Here is a 13,188-nt window from a genome sequence, read left to right on the forward strand (position 1 = left end):
CTACGCCCTGTTTAGTTCCAAAAATTTTTGGGAGAGGGGTCACATCAGCGCGTACGGTCACATATTTAATGTATTAAACGTAGTCTAATTACAAAATAAATTTTAGGTTTTGCCTGGAAACCACGAGATAAATGTTTCGAGTCTAATTAATTCGTCATTAGCACATATTGGTCAATGTACCACTTATGGCTAATCATATACTAATTAGACTTAAAAGATTCGTCTCACAATTTTTCCATAACTGTATAATTAGTTTCGATGTTTATATATATTTAATGCTTCGTTTAGGTGTTTAAAGATTTGATATAATAATTTTAACGGATAAAACGAAATCTCACGTGACAAGACACAGCACAGCAACCCAAATCTATAAAGACTACACGTCTGTTTACATATGCAGCATGCTGACGTAGGATGATGACATACGTATACAAACAACAGTGGACGTGCCTGATGAACAGTGCAACAGTAAACAGACGCGTGGCAGTTGACGACGGCTCGATCCGTACTTCACCGAAAATATTAGTCTTTATAGATGAGAGCCCTCAAGGGTTAATAAAAGGGACCATTTTTAATTAGGAAATGTTTTCTCACAACCGTCTTCTTGTGTCTCAGGTTTATTTTATGTGGGCTTTTGTTTGATTTTCTAATCGGCTTTATAGCTGAACATCGATTTATCATGTGTGGGCTGGTTTACGGGCTGTAAACGGGTACAGAAATGAAAATTGGGCGTGTTACCGGCCCTCGTATGACAGTTTTAGGACCTGTTTATGTTTTTGGGGTTTATTTATTATTCTTTTGTGCAGAAAAATATGAGCAGTTCGATCTTGATTCTATATTTCTATGTGCCAAAATCTAACAGTTTTGGCCTTAGCTTTCTATCGAATTTGATGTAGGTAGTTCTATTTTGTAATGCACCTTTTCTCGATGACATAGGGGTTGTTTGGTTGTTTATATTATGCTTAGCTCGCATCTGCTAGACAAGTTTGTTTGGTTGACTGGACGAGAGTGTGAGCTAGGCCTAGCACATGCAAAAAAGGTCTTGTAGCTAGGCTTTGCAGAAACAGTGGAATCGAGCATATGTCCTCTGCCTGGCCAAATGCATGCTTGCTCACTGCACCCGCTCGTGTAGGCATGCACCCACCCGTGCATGACTCACCCCACCTCGAATCGTTCCTCACCTTCCCTCCCTCTCAGGGCGTCCTCAACAAGACTGAGTCAGATAGCTATTTAGTTCTATACGTCAGCATGTATCGTACGTGAAGGAAAGAGAAGGTGCATAAAAAATCGAGCCAACGACTCTCTCCTAGCTTATCTCGCACACAACACGATGCACTAAATCTGTTTTCTCTCTTTTCTTTGTGTATAGAAGTACAAATAGCCAGTAATATATATAACTTTTTGTGCTGCTAGCTATTTTATTCATGATGTAGGCATTCTTTGCTAGCAGCTAGCTAGGACTATCGCGGACACCCTCATTTTCCTTCCCACACCCAAAAAAACTAGGGTTTGATGGGTCAGTCCGCTGCCGATAGTCGTGCCCGTTCGCCGCCGATCATCGTCCTCCGCCGCGCTCGTCCTCAGCTGGTTGTCGTCCTTCGCCTTCGCCGCGGTCGTCCTCAGCTAGTCGCCGTCCTTCGCCTTCGCCGCGGTTATCCTCCGCGTCGGTCGCCGTCCTCCGCCCCGCGGTCATCCTCCGCGTCGGCCGCCGTCCTCCGTCTCCGCCATCGTCCTCCGCGTCGGTCGTCGTCCTCCGTCCCCACCGTCGTCCTCCTCCGCGGCACTCCTCCACCGAGCTCCTCCCACCAGATCCGGTGCTAGGACGGCCAGAGCAGCGAGCAAGCTTCGGTGGAGCAGCGGCGGGATGGGCTGCAAGCTTCGCAAGGATGGGCTGCAATGCACGCGCTGTCGGTGGAGAGGCTCATCGAAGCTGCCGTCCCTTTTTTTTTTTCCATTATCCTTTTCTTTTCTCACCAATTCGTGTATCAACAAGACAATAGTAGGTTGAATCAGAGACATATTTATCATGCAACAATGATTTTGCATATTGGAATTGACGTTTTTATGTAGTAAAAATATGTCATATATATATATATATATATATATATATATATGCGCGCGCGCGCAAAAATTAGATCCTACTCTACTTCCTTCACGTCCACGATGAAAAACACTTTCTTAACTGTTTCTACTCCCACCCAACAGAAAGCATAAACACTTATATATATATAATATACAATGCGTGACACACCCCACTCAACCCAGGCCCTAGACCACCCATCAATAGAGCAACTACCTTGCTTATACAAGATGCAGTTAAATTTTAGTTATTTGAATTACTTACGGGGTGCCTCGAATAAAGTGAGTTAAGTTTTGACTCTTTTCAGTCAAATTTTAACTTACTGAAGCACGAATATAAGCTATGAATACAAGTTAATTTTTAACTAAACAACCAATGCATTGTTCAATAAGGAAAGTGACTTTTGAGTTAATTCTTGACTCAACACACAACACTATGCTACCTACAAAGCTAGTTATTTTTTAACTCATACTAGATATAGCACAACACGATTAGGTATACGACATGCTTGTTTGAATTAGTTATTTTTTAATTCTATCACCCATCACGCAACACTATGCTGTGTGTTTTTTGGAATGTCTAATGTGTCATCAACATCTGGAAGTAATATCTAGACCCAACAACATACCGCACGTGTGCCAGTAACAATTAGGATGAATGTATATATTTTTACTATTACTGACGGGGGTGACAAACTTTATATTCTACAATGTGATAAGTGGATGATCTATCATATATTTTTACTATCGCTGATGAGGTTTTCTGCTTACTTGATGTTTTTTAGCTTTGTTTATAAACAAACACGACACATGGCTAGTACGAGTTATTTTTTAACTCAAACATGCTGCCAAGCTTTTGGTCATTATTGACTATAATTAACAAATAATTATCTTACACAAAAGTTGATTTTTATGACCTACCGAGCCATGTAATTGCTGATTTGGTGCCGATGGGCGTGTGTTAGTTTTTTTAACTAAACAGATGTTAAGTGTGGATGAAAGTATTTTTGTCATGACCATCGATAAGTTATTTTTTTTTATCTCAACAAGTACAACATCGCAATAACTAGGTCATTTTCCCAGGTATCGAACGACTACGAATGAACCAGTAAACGGACACTTTCCTTCCACGCTATTATTAGTTAATTTTTAACTCCGTAAACTTTCATGGGGACTAAATTCTGTGGGGCTCATCAGTTAATTTTTAACTCGTCAACCAATAAACACACACATTCTTTTTACGTTGTCATCAGTTAAAATTTAATTCCACAGTGTATTGTAGTAAACACCATGATGCATATATAAGTTATTTTTTTTAACTCAAACACGCGTATTTGTCCGTTATTTTTTTTAACTCCACTAGCTTTGATGGGGTGGTGGTGGTGGGAGAGGGTGAGCTGACGTGGAGGGCGGTTGGTTGATCGCTCTGTGATGCGCTATGTTGTTTTGTAACGTGCATCGTCTCTATGGTGTAGCGCCACCGTGTTTATATATGTATGTATGGGTAACTTCACCCTATGTAGTGGGGAGGTTATTATACTCAAGATTCATACAACCAACTAAACAAAATCTTCAATAAACGGTATTTATAATACAACCAACCAAACAACATCTGACCATAGCTAGATTGATTCCATGCAGACAACCAAATAGTTGCATCTGTATGTCCTTAGTCAGACCCAAGTCCACCTGGATGAGGGAGATGAACCAGGCTAGGTGGATGCGAGCAACCAAACAACCCCATAAAAGATCCGTAGCAAGGCTGTGGCAGGTCTGCAGTTCATGCTGACAATGGCACCGGAACATTTTGGTAGAGGCAGGAAGCTTGCAAATCTGATGATATGATCATTAGGGTATGTTCAAAGGTAAGGTTTGGTATTGACTCTTTTCTTGTTCACGTCAGCAACACTATTATATTTTATAAACGTTCTTACAAAGATAGAGTCGGGTCTGGTCTCTTCATTAATACAGCAAAAAAATTTTATCACTCTTCATTTCTTTTAATCTACCTTATGCAATAAAATTTCCTTAAATAAACGATAAGAGTCGACTCTAAGCCGTTGTCATGCATTACACCCAATTTTCTCTTTTCCCACTTCTCTTTCCTCCATGCCATCAAATTTGCTTACGTGGCGATAGAGAAAGTCAGCTAATAATCGTCATTGTAGATGCTCTTAATGGACCGAAAGAATCTCCCTACATATGCATTAAATGAGCCTAGAAATTGTCTACTGCTAGCTGAAAAATAGGCCTATAATAAATTTTAGGGACAATCCCTCATTTGACTCTTATTTAAAGGCATGATATCAATCTAACTCTGTTTTGTTTGCTTATTTGACCTCGCTTTTTGAAATTTAAAGTTCCATGCCATTTGACCCAATTCTAAGTAAAGAGAAAAAATGTTGCTATCTTCACGAAGTGACCAAAATACCTGTGACTCCCAGAGCACACATGAACCCAATCTAGAAGCCTTACCACCCACAGACCCATAACCCGACGAAACCGTATCTTGGCGATGGAGCCATGGCGGGGAGGAAATGTGATGAGGTAGGAAGGTGAGGCGGCGGCGTGCAGAGACGAGGAGCGGCACACGGAGGCAGGGAGAGGATGCGGTGGCACACGGACGAGGGGAGAGGTGTGCGGAGGTAGCGACAGGAAGAGGTGGCCACGTGTGGAGGCTAGGAGTGGCGTGCCGATGTGGGGAGAGGAGGTGGCCGCATGCAGAGGCATGGAGAGGCAGCGACCGAGCTTGGAGATTGGGAGCGGCGTGCATAGGCATTTGCTCGCGGTATTGCTAACCTTGATATCCCATCTGCTCTTTAGATGGATCCTACATATTATAGGCATGGACCTATTAGCTTGCTCTCACTACACTAGAACCCTACATCTATGACAGGATAACAGTGACGAGCCTAAGAATTGGTCAGAGATGCCCGTCAACTTTGACGGGTCATTTGGTTTGCCATCATCAGTGAGCCATCCTGCCACGGCCCATCACAGGTATCCCCTCACCTATGACGGTCCTAAAGAAAAAACCATGAGAGATGACTTAGTGACGGATTTCCCGACCAACCTGTCACTGGTATCCCCTCACCTGTGACAGGTCGTGGCATTATAAGCCGTCACAGGTGATGGGCCGCCACCTGTGATGGATTTGTTTTCCGGCCTGTCCCAGATGAGGTCATAAGCAGTGAGGGAGGAGATTTTATTTTCTCCTAGTGGGACCCGTCAGAAGTGAGGTTTACTCACCTCAAACGGATTTAAGCTCTCACCCGTTTGAGGTGAGGGAGGAGATTTTATTTTCTCCCAACGGGGCCCACAACAGGAGGAGATTAGGCCGGCCGATCTCTCGGTTCTCTCCCCCATTTCTCTTGGTTCTCTCTGCCATTCCCCATTTCTCTATCTCTCCCTCTGTCTCTGTGCGCGAGCGGTGGCCATGCAGGGGCGGCGACGCCCTCCCCTCCGCTAGATCCGGCAGGGAGCGGGAGGGGAGGCGTGGTGGCACCGGACAGATTTGGAGCCGTCGCACGGTGGCAGCCAACGGCGGGAGGGGAGGCGGTGGCGGCCTGATGGCGGCGCCCTCCACCTGCGCTGGCTCGAGCTCCGACCGCCACCTACGCCACCACTACGGGCTCCACCGACTCCGCCTCCGACCACGGGCTTCGCCGCCTATACTACCGCCCGCGCCTCCGCCTACACCTCCACCGGCCCAAGCTTGCAGGCGCCAGCCGGATCTGGAGCTCTTGGGTGGATCCGGGTCCCAATCGCCAGATTTGGCAGTGGTGATGATTTTTTTTGATTTTGTTTTGTGCCCAAATGATTGTGAATGTGAAGTGATTTTGTTCTTTGGCCAGATGAACGTGATTGTGATGTTTCTTGTGATTCTATTTTGTGTCCAAATGATTGTGAATGTGATTATTTTTGGGATTTGTGAATGCCTAATAAAAGCTTGCGACTAGCTATGCTTACAATTTTTTGCCACATTCTTTAGGCCTGTGATGGGTCTCAATTGAGACCCCTCACAGATAAGGATCACCATCAATGAGTTAATATATTTACCCATCATAGGTGAAGGTCATCAGTGACGGATTTTAGTTGAACTCCGTCAAAGGTGACTTTTACCTTTGACGGGTTTTTACCCGTCACAGGTGACTCAATGTCATCAGTGCTCACTGATCTATGACCAAATACTTTACCCATCACAGGTAAGAGTATGAGTCCGTCAGAGATGACGCGAACCAGTGTAGTGTCTCAACATTACCATAGGAGGTATTGCGTTTAGAGATAGCAATAGGTAAATCCCTATCGGGTATTGTTACTGTAGACCCATACCAACATGTGAAATTTAGTACCATCAAATCCCTATACCCGTCATGGGTAAGACATTTTCCTAGACCCATACCTGTCTGGGTAAACCCCACCCGCTAGGTTACCCATATAACGTGGTCGTGCATTTGCCTCGCCCATGCGATGATCGACGCATGCGAGACGCACAGAACCGCGGCGATGAGTGAGGTCGCTAATGCCCAACCGCTAGGAGGAGATGTGGATGGGTGGAAAACTGATGGATGGGTGGAGGCATAGGTTTAAATATCTAGGGTTTTGCTTAATTGGGCTAGACTAATTTGATATTGGGCCGTGATGTGCATTTGAACTTTCGAGTATTTATTATCCATGGGTAGATGGGTATAGGGATCATAGAAACATTCTCATATCCATGTATCCATTGGAAGAAGGTATTTGCCCGATTAGATACCCATGGGTGATACGTTTAGTCGATATCTATATCCTAACAGAGTAAATACCCATTGGGTCTCGGGTCGCTATTGTCCAATTGTGTTGTTCAAGTGGTGTTCATCGAGCTATGGTTCCTTAGCTATAGGATTAAATACCTAGGTTTGACCGTAACTATTTTGACAAAGTAATGAGTTCAATGTAACTTTAGCTACACATTTCATAAATTTGTAACAATGGAGTATGGTTTTCACAAAAAGCTGAAACTTTAGTTATGTGATAAATTTCGGGCCTACTTGTTATAAATATGCAATACTTATGCCGGCCAGTATAAGTCCAGCCCACATGACATGCACCCATATATAAGTCATAATGGGTAAAATTACAGTTTCATGATAAAATCGTTTGATATTGTTGCAGTTTCTCTTTTAAATATCAATCTAAAGTTATACGAAGTTTATGAGTTTGACAAAATAGCTACAATTTTGTAAATTTTATGGGATGATTGGTTCATTTACTTAAATTGCCATGCTGAACATAAGCCACACATCACACTTTATTAGACTTAATTATTTGGTTGGTACCACAACATTGACTACTCATGCTTTGAAACAACATGGCCCCATATATCAAAGACACGTCTTCTTCGGAACCTTACCTAAGCTGTCATTTGCTAGTGTTAGGCACAATCCAAACAACCCCCTTACTCTTTTCAATAAGGTAAACTCCTAGAAACGTGTATAGTTCTAGATTGAGGGAGTAGCAATATGGTGGATGAGGCCATTATAATTTCACCATATGTAAGGGGTATTTGGTTTACATAATTATATATGCTATCATATAGTTTTGAGATATATCACAGCACAACATTCTTTTTCATAACCCATAAATGTCTATACTAACTAATAGTTATTTGTACAAGGATGCTTTCATGCGCCCATAAATTCTTCCTGTACTCATTATGGTTGAGGGCAGCTTCCACCAGCTCAATTTATTCATGATAGCTACCACATTGTGCCACGGTTCTAAATTTCAGTTGAGCTATGAACAAATTCTCCTGAATTCAGAAATTGTGGTCAAAACATTTCATACAAGAAGTTGGACGAAAATATTATTCAAGCAAATTAAATCCCCTTTACTTTCTCCTTATAAACCCGTAGAACAAATTATCCATTGTAAACCAGAAAGTTTGAAAAACGTCGAGCAAAAAAGGGTCTATCCTAATTTGTTGGCTTCGCCTTAGGGTTGGCATCAACTCCCATCCCAAAATAATTAAAGCTAGTTTTATCTCTATGATAAATGTGACAACAGGGATATTGCATGTGTAGCAATCATTGTTCTGAAAATTATCGATGAATATCTTAATTATGTGTACGAGCGAGTCTTAATGGTTGATGATCCAATCGTGAATTTCGATGATCCCTGCGTTTAATTTGGTAGAATGAAAGAACGGTATGAAATGATTTGGGATATTGGGTTATAAATTTGAGAATATTAGTTTGAAGGATATTATTGTATCATTAATTCCGTTCTGTGAAAATAATGGCCGAATAACCACGGTGTCGCGTTGTTGTTTGCGCCTAGAGATGGCAATGGGTAAATATCCCTCGGGTATTAGTACCCCATACCCATACCCACCATTGAAATTTAGACCCACCAAAATCCCTATACCCGCCACGGGTATAAAAAATTTCCTATATCCGTACCCGCCTGGGTAAGCCCCACCCGCGGGTCACCCATTTACCCGCCAAATTTGACATGATAATAAAAATAACACAAAATGTTTTGATCCAATTGTAGCAACGACAAGGCATCCGCATCAGTCACACAATACCATAAATCCCATCAAGTAGTACTTAAGTAGTAGACAATATATAAATCCGCGTAATTTCATATATGGGTTAAGGCTTAAATACCTAGGGTTTCATATTGGGCTAACCTAATTTCATATATAGGCAAGAATGTTCATTCGGGCTTCCGGGTATTTATTACCCGTGGGTAAATGGGTATAGGTATCATAGGAACGTTCTCATATCCGCGTATCCGTTGGGTGAAGGTATTTACCCTTTTACTTACCCAGGGTAATGCATTTAGCCCATACCTATACCCTAATGGAGTAAATACCCATCGGGTCTCGGGTCGCGGGTCCCCATAGCCATCTCTATTTGCGCGAACGCTTATTATTTGTCTCTATATATTCAGTCAAATTAAACTCAGCCAAACTAATCTTAATTTCATGAAGAAAAAGGATAATCTAAATCTGAGAAAAAAGAAGTGTCGGCAGGAAGACACAACGAAGAAAATAGAAAGATGGAAAATAGAACGGAAAAATAGTAAATACCATCTAATGGGCCAACCAAATACTCCCTCTGTTTCGTGATGTAAGATGGTTGACTTTTTTACTTTTAATGTTTGACCATTTGTCTTATTCAAAAAATTATGAAATTATCATTTATTTTGCTAGTGACTTACTTTATTATCAAAAGAATTTTAAGCATAACTTGTCATTTTTTATATTTATACTAAATTTTTAAATAAGACGAATGGTCATTATAACAAAAAATTCAAACATACATTATGAGCCAGAGATAGTATTATCATATCGTTATATGTAGGCACTTATCATCCATCAAGGCATAGACCAAACAAGTGTATGCAGTACTCCACACCATCCAATTTGTATGACCCCATCCTAGATCATATTTACCATGAATCATCACATCAAACTCAAGTTGATACCTCCAACCAAACAAAATCTTAAGTGAATAAAATAAAATTCTACACCCTCTATTCCATAGTATTACTAGCTCTCCAATTAACTTATGCACAAATTGCACTGTAGGTCATCATTTATTATCCGAGTTTCACTTTAGACTGGTTTTTAAGCTATCTTTTTAATTTGGACCAGGTAAAATTTGCATTTTTACTATTTGGATCACCCGAACAGCTTTTCTAGCCATCTGTAATCTCCCTTTTGATAAGTATATGGATTTCACCTAGATGAGAGTTCATCGGTGTATTGGAGCCGATGTATTTAAGGTAGTTGACGTACTTGAAAAATTATTTCAGTGGGGTGCCAAACTACAACAATGGATAAATTTATCCGATCCAAGGTAAAAACCTAAGAGCAATGGTGGTCCAAAGTGAAAATTAGGTAATAAAATATAGCCTAAATTACAATTTACTATAGTTTTGTTTTTCCCAAAAATATTGCTACTTGTTAATATCCTATTCACCTTAACTAGTTATAATAACTACTCATCCTGTGCATGTTCCTAATAGAGCACGTACCGCACAAGTGCGTTCTACCCTGGTTTTTCCATTCCCTCCGCCTTCCTCCCACACATGTGATTTCTCTCCCTTTCTGTCTTCTCATACTAAATAAATAACTCATGAGATACTGATTTATACATAAAAAAATATTGATCTAGACACAAATTGAGTGTAACAGTAAAGATCTTACTGCAGATACTACATAATTAAAAGGTGCAAATGAGATATTCGGGGATGATTTCTCCCATAGTACATATTTTACTGCAACTAATATGCAAAGAAAAGAAGGGGCCTGAGGATTCGACCAGCATCAGAAAACACCCGAACTTCCCTTCGGTGCCTGCCTGTCCCATTTTATTTCAGCCTAATCAAACAGAGTATTAAGAAAAGAAACGCTGTTAGTAGCAACATAAAAAATATCATTCTATATTCTCTGTTCCAGAATAAAAACTGAATGTATAAAAAGGAAGGGAGTATAACTTGCAGGTTTCAAAGGAAGATCGATGGCCTGATCGACCTGCTGCCATATGTACTTTGCTCCAACACCAAACAAGTACAATTTCCCAGGCACATTAACCAACCAACTCAACTAATCTCTCAAATAATTTGGCTGTACCAAATAAAATTAATAATTAGTCAAATTACACCACTAACACACTGCATTATGATATTGAACTCGTAAAAAAAATTTAGCTGACCAAAACCATCTAGAACTAGCTTTTATGGCCAGGCTGCTTTTGTTTTTCTGCTAATATGTGGAAACAACAAATGAACAGGGCTAGTACAATAGAGTGCGATTATGTGCATCTTCTGTGTATTGGAAATAAAATTGTCTCATATGGAGTGCAAACTGCTGAATTCAACATGGATATTTCTGGTGAGCGACCTAGATCTGATCCTGCTACTCGAGTTCTTTTCCATATAGTATGAGTCCTTTTGTTTTAGTACTTGTTCCAAGATTTAATTTATTTAGGCTACTTGAACATCTTACTATAATTTTATAATTGCAGTGCTGCATAAGGAATATTATTAATCTTTTTCCTTAGATATCAATTCTTGTAAAAAGACTATATGCGTAGTGCAGTGGATATATGTGCAGTGTTGTGGCGTGAGTGGTTTCATATATATGTGTGTAATTATATATATATATATATATATATATATATATATATATATATATATATATATATATATATATATATATATATATATATATATATGTGTGTGTGTGTGTGTGTGTGTGTGTGTGTGTGTGTGTGTGTGTGTCGAGGTTCTGAGAATATATATTGTTTCGTTCATTTATATTTTAAGAGAGAATAGCTTGCAACATTGTGAGGCTAGCCAATAAATCGAATTATTTTTTTATTGTGTATTTCACCATCTGTGAAGGGCTGTAAAAAGCACCCGTTATGGATGAGTCATCCATGATGGACCATAACTCAAGATCCATCACGGATGACTCATCCGTGATGGGCCGTAACTTTAGCTCGTCAAAGATGAGCTTTAGTCATATTTTTTTTAAAATGTATTTGATCATCCATGAAGGGTCATAACGTGTGTCCGTCATGGATGAGTCATCAGAGGCTCGATAGTTATCTTAGACGGGCCATAATATCTAACTGTCATCGATAAGTTATCTGTGACGGGCTATTAACATCGTCGGTGACGGATTTTACTTTTAGCCCGTTAAAGATCATCGGTGACGGACTTTGGCCCGTCAATGATCGGTCTTTCTCGTCAGTTACCACTCATCACTTATCAGACCATTGTTCGTCATAAATATAGATTTAAGCTCGTCACAAATAACCGGTTTCATAGTACTAGTGTGGGACTCCTAGAGCTTGAGCTGCTCCCTCTGCCGCACCATGCCGGCCTCCTCCTCCGTCACTTGGGCCTCACAGTTGGCCAGGGACTCCCTCATGCAGGCCACACCCTCCATGTGCTCCCGGGTGTCAGTGACCATGTGGAGGGCAGCCTCCATTGCGGACCTTGGTGAGACCTTCGTGAGCTAGTTGAAATTACAAATCTATTTATGTTTTTTTAGGGTATTAACTTTTTTAGTGAAAAATACTATAGGATTTTTGGGTCTTAATTATATGATATACAAAATGGAAATTTCCCTTTTTAATTTTGATGCACGTTAATTACATGAGAACTTACACTTATGAATCAGTAATTGTTTAAAATATATTGTTAATGCAACCCGACGTACATAGGTTGGAAAAAAGAATTCCTTAAACACTGGAAAAAGCTTCAGAATTAAGATTAATACAAATGAGTTCCTTAAACAATGAAAAGGCCTGAGAGGACTAATAAAAAAGAAAAAAAGAATAAAATGTGAAATTGTTATGGTCATTCCTTGCACGTGGGTTGCTTTAGAAGAGGATTTATCGGGGTTTAAGTGCTTCACTTGTGGTTGTAGCTCGTTGCAACATGATATTTATTGTCATGTCATTCTTCCTTTTATGTTTTAATAATTATATATATATATATATATATATATATATATATATATATATATATATATATATATATATATATATATATATATATATATATATATATATCGTAGCTATACAAAGGCTAAAAGTGGTCATAAGCTAATTATTGTATCCTATTGATGTGTCAATAGGCCAAGATTAATAATGGTTCCTTTATTAAAAAAATATATGCAATATTAATTCATACAAGTTTCTTGCAAGAAATAGACATGGCAAGAGATCAATTTCTTTAACAAAGAGAATATAAACACAATAGTGAAGTAAGAATAAATAAATTACAATAATTCTAATGTTGCTTACACATAGAAATAGAAATATACTGTAATTGTTTGCACGTCTGGTGCATGCACGGGTTGAAGACCAGTATATATACTATAAATTGGTAATTAGTTAGGCATGAACGTACAATGACAAGCTGCACGCACGTGTTACTGGCCGGCCCTACTCTCTATTGAAAACTAGAAATTAAAGTACTCCTATATAAGTGCAATTTTTCTTTTTTTTATCATATATTCATACCACTATATTGTACTAAAGATATAGCCATGTGTAAGAGATTTGGTTAATTCCACACGCAAGCATGCATATCATATCATACATC

The sequence above is a fragment of the Oryza brachyantha genome, chromosome 3 (assembly GCF_000231095.2).
Source record: "Oryza brachyantha chromosome 3, ObraRS2, whole genome shotgun sequence".
NCBI lineage: Eukaryota > Viridiplantae > Streptophyta > Magnoliopsida > Poales > Poaceae > Oryza > Oryza brachyantha.